Here is a 10440-nt window from a genome sequence, read left to right as displayed (position 1 = left end):
ATTCATATAGCTCATTTTTATTGAGCCCCTAGGGAGCACATACCAGAAATACAAAGATGAAGTTCTGGCTCTTAAAGACCTCACACACTGATTTGATAGAGTAGGGGCGCCATCTATAGGGGTTACCTCCTCACATTTTTATATAATTGCAGAGATCCATGATCATCATATTGCTTCTACTTACTAAATAGCATGAGAAAAATGTTCTTAATATATATTTTTATAGACTTTATCCACTGAATCTAAAATGTCAAAGATTATAAGATACGGTATTATTTTATGTACCACAGAGAAAGAAAAATGTTGCCAAATATAATTTAAAGGTGAATTCTGATTTCAGAGATGTGAAATGTATGCATTACACATGCTAATTTTTGTTAACTATTAGACTCAAGTGTATTTTGTTTTATGTATTTCTACTACATTAAGTCCAGCAAATACTTACTGAATGACTACATAAGTCTAGTGGATAATAGAATAATGAATAAGATATGGTTTCTTGCTCTTACAGAAGTATAGAGGAAGGCAAATGTGTACAGACATTGCTAAAATAAAACTATGTTTGTCAAAGCAACTAAATTAAATCCCACAAACTATAATTAATAAATACATTGAAGATAATGCAAAATTAATTACAGTCAATGGTTTTGTAAAAGTTATAAATTACCAACTTCAAAAACCATCTATTATTAATTTTTAATTCTTTCATTGTTAGAGGTGGTTGGGGGCTTAGTGGGTAGGAGGAAGAAATGGAAAGAAATATTTATTTAGGTGTATATATATGTGTATGTTGTTCTAAAGGAGATAATGAGTTTATTTTTAAAGTTTTATGTTTTTCTCAGTTGTCTCCACAGTAGATCTATTTTAAGGGAAAACAATTCTGGTAGTTATATTGTTTGTTTTCTTTGGAAGATTTATAAATTGAATTATACTCAGCCAAACATGTTTTTCCGTGTGTGGATTTATACAAGGGAAAAGTGTTAACCTTGAGCTGACATCTGTCTGTTGTTAACCGCTGAATTAGTTGGCCTACCTACTGCCAGTGTGTGTACTCAGGGAATGCAAACTTATTTTAATCTTAGCTTAAATAAATAACATTAAGAAAATCTCTGTTTATATATATGGGGGTGTTGTCTAAGGCTAAATATAGGGGAATATTAGATTATCTATGATTTATGGAAAGCAATGCAGAAACAGAAAATGTACCTCATTTAGAGTCTGGAGACCTGAGTTTGAATTCTGTTTTTGCGATTCGTTAGTTGTGTGACCTTGGGCAAGTCCTCGTGTGTTCAAAAATGACTGTAATAATAGTAATGTCACTTTTTTAAAGTTGATAAGACAAAACTTGATGAATAAATAAAGGCTTTGTAAATTATAATATTTTTTAAGTGTTAGTCAATATTTAGATTTTGCCTTTTAGTACAGATATGAAGAATAAACTGTATAAGACTACATACATTTTGCATAATAAAGTTTAGCAGTTTTGATTTAACTATATGAGCTTTCATCAAAAAAAAAGGAAAGTAAATTTGTTTTAGATATTTACTAGAATCTCATTTTCTCCCTATGAAGCATTTAAAAGATATTTTTAGTAACAATGTAGTAGGCAAATTGATATACATGTTATTCTCTTAATCTGTATATGTACAGTTCCTATTTTTTTCTAGGTCTTTTTGTCATAAAGCTTTAATAAGAAGTTAACCAAGAGAAAATTTGATTATCCTAAAGTATTGTAGACTAGAAGAATAGTCTCAAGACATGGTTGAGAATTCTGAACTTTAGGATTTTTGTCTCAGTCTAAGCAAAGCTCAAGGTAGTTTGACAATATATATCAGGGACATTCAATCTGTCTTTAACCTAACACTACCATTTCTAGATTATCCTAATAAAAAAAAATTGCAATTTATATATTTATCTACTGCCATTAAAAAACATACTTTAAAACACTATATAATGACAAGAAAATGTTTATCATGTATTATTAAGTAGGGAAGCAATTTACGTAGACATTGTGTGGTACAATCCTAACTTTGATTAAATTACTAAAACACTGATTTATTTAATAGATACCAAAATAGTAACAGTATTTTAACAATCTCAGGCAGGTAGAATTTATAGTGATTTTAATTTTCTTCTGTTATTTCCAAATTTTGTAGATGAGCATGTATTACTTTTGTAATCAAACCTCTTTTCAGATACTTTCACTCTAGTCTCTCAGCTAGCACAGTGAAATATCATGGATATATATATATAATGTAAGTATAATAAGTAGTAAGCAGTATTCATGATTTGATTTACCACTGCACATGCCTTCAGCTGTACTTTTTGGTTTTCGCCATGCTCAAATCCTGTCTTTTGATGGACTATAATTTGCAGCTTTTAATCAAAGTTTTTAATTAAAAGATGAAAGTTGGTTATATTAAGGGAGGCTAGGGCTATCTTAGCCTGGGCCGGAGTGGCAGACTTGGCCAACTACTATGATCAAAGCAGCATTGGAGGGTCAATTCCACTTTTTATGGAGCACCAAATTTTTATTAGTTTAGATCAAGTTCAAAGCCCCAAGTTGTTTAGGCATTGCATTTATTTTCCCTAAGCTTGAGACCTCTTCCACGTTCTACCTCCATCTCTCAGCACGAAGTCTGGCACGTGTTAGGCACTCTGCAGATGTTATTAGAACTGAAATGGAGTGAAAACTGGAAATTATACAAATTCCTAACATTAGATTTACTGAAGTCATCTCAATATTAAATGAACTGAATTATGCAGACAAAGTCACAAGCAGCCTCTATTTGGATGCAAGGGAAGTTCTTAGGAGCAATAAAGATCTCATGTTTAGCCATCATCTTTTCTATGCCTCTTGTGTTTTGGCTGCTAGGGGTACATTGGAAGGCCCCCAGCACTTTCAGTATTTGGCACAGTCAGCTAGGAGTAAATTTGGAAAGTGGTGAAGAACTAGAATGTTTAAGAAGAAGGTAATACAAATTTTCACAGATGCATTTAAAGTAAAATATATTTTGATCATCTTAATTAATCTTCCACCTCAGCTAGACCAGAAATTCAGGTTTTGTCCTTTTGCTCCCAGTGCTATTCAACAACATATGCTATTTCTCATATTAAGACCTTAACAGCTATGCCAACAAGTCTAGTTTGAACAAAAGTAAGGGCTTAATGATGTCTCTACAAATCATTCTGTCAGCAATGCTGTCCGTTGGTAGATTACTGCAGCTCTTTCGATCAGTAAGTAGTTCACTTCAGACAGATGGCTCAGAAGTCGGTGTGGTTAAGATACTGCAGCTTGCTAATAGGAACAAGAATTGGAATGATGAATATGGACCACTGAATGCCAAGGAAAACAAAGTATCACCAACCTAGGTGTTTGTGTTGCTTTTTGACAGAATAACTCAGACACTGTTGTTAGTGACTAAAACCCTCTTTTGTCTGAATGGCATAGACATCTTCCTTTTACCTTATATTGAGGTGACTTGTCAGTAGGATTTATCTTGGAGCTTTGCTTGGCTTTTAATCATTTCAGTTTAGCAGGCATTTATTAAGTATTGAATTAGGTGCTAAGGTTATAAAAGTAAATGAAATTTGATCTCTGTCCTCATGCCTTTCAGTTTAATGGGCAAGACATGAAAAGATTATCTCAATATATAAAGCATATAGGTATGCGCAGAGGAGAATTAATTAGCCCAGCTTCAGGGAGCCAGGAAAGTGAAAGCTTCATGGATAGATTAACTGATAAACTATGTCTTACATAATGAGTAAGAATATTCTAGGAAGAGAGAACAATATGAACACTAGAAACAGGAGAGGCAGGAGAAAAGAACTAGATAAGTAGAGAACTGGTCATAGAGAATGTAATTGATCTTTATTCTGAAGGCAGTGATGAGTCACTGAAGAGTTAAGCATGGAAATGATGTGGCTGGATTGTAATTTTAAATAGATCACTCTAGAGGTAGAATAGAGGGTAGGTTCAGTGGGACAGGATTAGTAGCTGGAAAATCACTTTAGAAGGCCATTGTAATAGTCCAGACAAAAAAATGATAAGGTCCTAGGCTGGGGCATACTTCGTCAGTGCTGGTAAGGATGGGACAGTATAGGTGACTCAATAAGTGTTGTAGGTGTTGAAATCCTTAGGACTTGAAGGTTGGGGAGTAGGAGGATGATACTATTAAGTGAGATTGAAAATATAGGAAAAACAGTTTTTAGGGGGAAGATGATATATTACATTTAAATAAGAGTTTGAGTTGCCTTCAGGACATTCAAGGGGATATGAACTCTTAGTTCAGAGAAATTATATTCAGTACTTAATTAAAAAATTATTTGAGGTAAAAATAAAATAAATCAGGGAAACCCCCAAAGAAATAATGTCACTTGAAAGGCTGAGCATAGAAAAGGTATTAGGTATAAAAAATTGGGGTTTTACAGCAGCAGTAGATTAAATATTGTGGGGGATGAAGCGTTCTATTTTGTGAAAGTCATATAGCATTTATGGATTACCTATTTGGCGACCTTAGGATATAGTATGGCTTAGTATTAAAACAATACTATATATAATTTAGTTTTAGATAGCTCAAAAGGGATTTTTGGATTTTGTGATTTCTCATTATCATAATGCACATCAATGATTATACTGACAAAAGTTTGGATGTGATATCCAAAATCTAAACATTTTTGGTATCAATAATAACTAATATTTATTGAGTGCTTACTATGAGCCAAGCTCCATTCTAAGAACTTTATGTTGACTCATTACATATAATCCCCTGAAATAGGTAGTCTTATTTATTCTCTTTTTATAAATAGGGGGAGAAAACCACAGAAAGTTTAAGAAACTTGCCTCAGATCATACAGGATTCATCCCCAAGGCATCTTGCTGTGTAGCCCACTCCTGAACCACTAGGCTGTACTGCCTTATCAAATAATAGAGGTTATAGGTACATTTGCTCAGAAGGGAGAATAGAAACATGACAATGTTTTGTATGAACAAAAGTTTCTATAAAGGTAACATTCCTAGAAATGTAAAGTTATAAGCACTTAATTATTTAGTGTCAAGAATATGTATATGTATGTGTCTGTGTGTATATATATTCATATAAGAGGGATTATGTACATTGTTTATTAGGAAGAATGGCAACCTGACAAGTCAGAAGAATTAAGGAAACAAATACAGGATGATAAATGATTACAGGGAGGGAAAGGAAGGGTTTATGTTTAAGATGACTATTTGTAAAGACTATGTTGTAAGGAAACTGAAACTCCCAGAAAAGAATGATAGTTTATTATCACTGCTACTTCTACTATTGCATATTTACATAACAGTTTATACTTTTTAAAGCAAAGAGAAAGTAAGTGACTTAACTAAGATTACATCCTATATAAGTGTCAGAAACAGGAAATAACCCAGGACTTCTGACTCAATCCAGAACTCTTTCCATGACATCATATTCCTTAGTGGAGCATGCAGATTCAGTCTTCTCCTCAAATCCATAGACATGGAGGGGGAAAGGCCAAGAAAAGAATTAGTCTATCATTAAATCAAAGAGAGTAGCAAAAGTTCAAAGGAATGAAATGGTAAGGAATGAACCAGTGCTGCTATGACAGAAAAATTACCATGCTTCTAGAATCTGGTGAATCTTTCCCTCCATTGCCTGCTGATGATGTGTATACCAGGAAAGTCACCAAAAGAAAAGTGCTTAAGTATATAAATGTTTTTCTTTCTGTTCTAAAGAAGCTGTTGCTGGTGGTTATCTTCAGAGAGGGGACAGCAGCAGATGTGGTTGGGAATCAGCAGTCTAGGAGCAGAAAATTTTTACTTTTTATTTTGTGCTTTTCTATGCTGTTTAAGTTTTGTTACCTGTGGATATATTACTTTAAAAAAAAACATGTTAATAGAGGTTTCTGTATAATGGGATTGTGGGCCACTTTAAAATTTTTTTTAAATTAAATATTGTATAGTACACAAACTGTACTAACAAATTTCATCCCAAGAGTTACTGAGTAGGTTGAAATTGACATTCAAAGTGGATTTTCCATAGATCCACATAGAAGCAATATTTTTATAACATGGTTAGAACAGCAGTGATACTATAAAACCATTATTTCTTTGTTTCTGTGGCAAGTGAATGTTAAATTACAGGTAGGGGCGGGGGAAATTTCACTTTCTGCAGTCTTAAAAATCCCTATGCTCACATTTGCTCCTGAGTGAAAGAGGTATTCTGTCAGGGAGTGGCAAGAGTGGGAATCAGATTTGAATTCTTATATCAATTACTCTAGACAAGACTGTGCTGTGAGAGGGACTTTCAGGACCTTCAACCACTAAAAGAAGGGAGAAGCTAGTAGTGGTTGGTTATATAACTGGTTTATTTGTAAGTTTGAATTCTGGAACTCCTTGCAGTGGTTGTTTGCTGCTTATTTTCACTCTAAAGCCATTTAGCCTTCTAATGATCAGTTTGCATGATGTGCTTGCTATACAACGTTATTGCAGTTTTATAAGATCCCAGAACAACTATAGTGTATAATTTGTGCAGTTTATACTCCCCTTGGAAAAGATGGAAAATGCATGTCTGAACTAGGAATACACTGCTTTACTGGAAAATTATACAAGTGCTAAAACAATTTTTTTATGGTGGCATTGTTGAGAAGGGATTAATTTTTCTTAAAAAGATCTAGGGTACTCTGGGTATCATGAAAACATCGTTAGTGTGTTTGTGGCCTGTGAGTGAAAGAGGGAATACCAAGTGTTGGACTGAGAGTGCAAATCATCAGCCTTAGCAGGAGCCAAGTTTTTTCTTCTCTGTTGTGTCTGGACAGTTACCATGGCCTGTGGTCAGTTTTGCAATCCAGTTCACAAAGTCCCGGAGAATGTTGAAGCATTTACATGGACTCTGGTGGTACGAGTGGTCTGATCTCATTTGTTGGTTGTTTTGTTTTGTGGTTTTTTTTGCAGATGAGACTTTTTATATGTAGAGGAATTATAAAAAATGATTAAATGTGATGGGAAGGAAAAGGATTTTTATAATTTAATAATCTGTCTTTGTTTTATAGTTCTTTTAAAAACAAACCAACACCTGTATGGAATTATGGGGTACATTTAAAAACCATAATATAATCCGTCCTCCTCAAAGTTTCTGGGCATTCAGAATAACTTGGTATACCTTCCATTTACTGTATTTCAATGATTTTAAGACTTTTTTTCACATTTAAGAAAATTCTAAAATAAGGATGCATCTTATAATCGTTATTGGTCTGAATTGGAGTCAGATTACTTCAGAGAGCATTTGCATTTACCTCTACCAGTCATTCACACTACTACCAACTTGAGACCATTTTCAATTAAATTCAGTGTTTGGAGAGTTGATTTTTCTTTTCGTTTTTGTTTTAAACCCACTGATAGGATGAATTCAGACTTCAAAGCTGTGTAAGAACAATCTTTTGGATAAAATTTCCAGTACTTGTTGAAAGTAGAGACTTTTAAGTTTCCTTGCTCTCTCTTTCTGTGTGGTGGGTTTATTTTTCATTGATTCCACACTGCATTTGTAGCCTTTCTGTTGTTGCAGCTTTCCATGATAGATCTCCTGTTTTTATTTTTTGTACGTATGTATGTGAAACATAAAAGAATAATGCATCTTATAATAGTGGCTTAGGTTTGATAAAAGACCCATCAGACACTTGCTTAGGCCCTTACTAAACATCCCTTTTCAGAACTTGTTTACTCTTATTGTAGACACACTTCTAATAAACTCAGTGTTATTGTTATACTTTTTTTTCTCATTCGTCATCAGTGATCTTCAGACTTTAATTTGCATAAAAATCAATTGGGGAGATAAAACTATATATCTTTGGGACTTACCCCAGAGATTCTGTTTCCAAGGACCTGGATGATGCCCAGGAATCTACACTTTTAATAAATACCCTAGAGGTATTTGTACCTAAGTGACCGAAGGACTACACTTAGAGAAAGTGGTGTTCTCTGTATCTAAGTGAACACTCATAGCTTCAGCTGCCATCTATATATACTGCTGACTTCCAAATCCTTATTTTTAAACTCTTCTTCTTGGATGCCAAATTCATCTGTACAACTGACATGTCTCTCTGTTAAAGGTGGAATACACTCTGATCCAGGCCACCTGAGCTCAGGTCCCTGCTCAGCCACTTAATAGGTGTGTGATCTTAGACAAAGTTACTTCTCAGTTGCCTCATGTAAAATGAAATTAATATAAATATCTCTAGGGTTGCCTTGATTCTGTAGATCAGTCCATGTAAACTTCTTTGATGAATGCCTCACATATTAAGTGTTAGCTGTTTCTATGTTGTTATTCTCCCAATCACCTCAACTATATGTAAAAGAACCTTTTATACCACCTACACACACACACACCACACCACACCACACCACACCACACCACACCACACCACACCACACCACACCACACCACACCACACCACACCACCCCCCAGTCTGCCTTAACTACAGCTTTATTTAATTTCTCCCTATCACTAATTTTCCTCATTCAGATCAGAAGTTCTATGAACTCAACATCCTAATTATCTAAATTTGTCCCTTCCTTTCCATTCCCATGTCTGTTGCTTTGGTTCAGGTCTTATCACCTCACATAAAAGTTCTGGAATAGCCTCCTACCTGGACTTGTAGACTCTGGTTGATTTTCTCTATTCTCATCTCACAGGCATCTTCATCAAAGACCATGTGATCCTGCTGCTTTTCAGCTGGTCTTACTGCCTACGGGATAAAATCCAAACACCTGTACCTGTTAGACAAGGTTCCTCTTCTGCAGTACTCAGGCACATTTGCAATCTTCCAGCTTTATACATTTCTTGTAGTAACTCACCCAAAACACTAGATCTGCTCTTGCTTTCATAACTTTGCATAAATAAACAATATAGCATAATAGTTAAAAGTGTGAGCTTTAGAGCCATACTGCCTGAATTCAAATCTTGACTTTGCCACTTAACTAGTTGTGTGACCTTGGGCAAAACAGTTTCTCTGTGCCACAATTTCATCTTCTTAAAAATGGGAATAATTGCGCCTCATAGAGTTATGTGGATTTTAATAAGTTAATTCACATAATAAGTATTCAATGAATATGAGGTATCGTTTTTATTATTACCATGCCATTTCTTTTGCCTATACCCCTTAATCTTGTCCTTTACTCATTATCTTTCTTTGGCCTGTCAAATTCTACTCATTCATCCTTCATATTTCAGTTTATGAACTAGCTCCTCTAGGAAGACGTCTCTGAAATCCCTAGACTTGGTTAGATATTCCTTCTCTGAGTTCCCATAGCATGCTTTGTAGTATAATTAAGCTGTGAATGTTTTAAGGACTGCCAGGGAATGTATTTTTCATCTCTGAATGGCTAATGAATGAAACTTGATTGTTTGTTGTTTCTTATTTGCAGTAAATTGGGAAACCAATTAAAAAGGGAGAGATAGTCTTCTAGAGACGAGTAAACAGCTCATAAGCAGCCTGGAAGGGAAGAGATAGCGAGAGGTGAAAAGACAGAAAACAAAATCTGTAACAGTCTGGAACTTTCCAGTGAAGGGGCAAACAATCCAACAAGTATCAGTGTGGTTCTTTAGGTATCATGTGCATAATTAAAATGCTGTGATGATATCCTTAAACCATCCCAAAGGTTAAATTGTGTTGAGTATACTCTGCCTAAAAGAATAAAAGTAAGTTAAACATTTGAGAATTTTTTTAATGAATTAAAATAAATTTTGGCAATTAAATAGGTAAGCATTAGTTATTTATCATTGTCCAACAGCTCATTCCCCCTTGGGCTGCCTGACTAATCAGCATATTCCCATAATTAATTCTAGCTATGAAGTGTGCCCAGTCTGTAGGGGAAGGAAAATGTAAAGGCCAAGGAAGTGCATTTGTAGCAACTAATCTGAGTACTGTTAACTTTAAAACTTATTATTTTTTGGACGTGGTTCCATAGTGTAGCGGTTAGCACATCTGCTTTACACACAGAAGATCCTGGGTTTGTGCCCCAGAGGAGCCACAGTCCATGGCCTATGGCCATGCCACCTTGAACAAGCCCCATACCTGATTGTGGAAGCTAAGCAAGGTCGGGCCTGGTCAGTACTTGGATGGGAGACCACGTAGGAATATCAGGTGCTATAGGCATAAATAATAATAAATGATAAAAAGAAAAAGCTATTATTTATTGACTCAGTTTCTAAATTCTTTCTACATTTGATAAGTTTTCCATCAACCATTCTGAAGAAAAATGGTTAGAAGCAGAATTAAATTCAACAGATAAATAAACATTATAAGAATGTTGAAACCCTTTCAAAATCATAGAAAGTTAGAACTTTCTGAAGAAATATTACCACTAATATTTTAAAATCCTAATAATTAAGATTTACTTACTTAAATAAAATATTAAAGTACAACACTTTATGCAAAAGTTT

General features: G+C 34.5%; 1 protein-coding gene and 1 pseudogene across 9 annotated transcripts in view; both read left to right on the top strand.

The window, feature by feature from the left end:
- The window catches only part of CEP57L1 (centrosomal protein 57 like 1), a 52830-nt gene that overhangs the window by 11192 nt on the left and 31198 nt on the right, over positions 1-10440 (top strand). For 2 of the 9 annotated variants that reach the window (XM_023533395.1, XM_023533396.1), the window contains exon 2: positions 8107-8165. The exons of the other annotated variants lie outside the window; for them this stretch is intronic. The gene's annotated coding sequence lies outside the window, so the exon portion shown is untranslated. The remainder of the gene's footprint in view (positions 1-8106; positions 8166-10440) is intronic. 9 annotated transcript variants of the gene reach the window in all.
- Positions 10038-10153, top strand: LOC111742829 (annotated as a pseudogene).

The sequence above is a fragment of the Pteropus vampyrus genome, unplaced genomic scaffold (genome assembly GCF_000151845.1).
Source record: "Pteropus vampyrus isolate Shadow unplaced genomic scaffold, Pvam_2.0 Scaffold101, whole genome shotgun sequence".
Taxonomy (NCBI): Eukaryota; Metazoa; Chordata; class Mammalia; order Chiroptera; family Pteropodidae; genus Pteropus; species Pteropus vampyrus.
The sequence above is the reverse complement of the archived record's forward strand: the minus strand, read 5'-3'. Positions and strand labels throughout refer to the sequence as shown.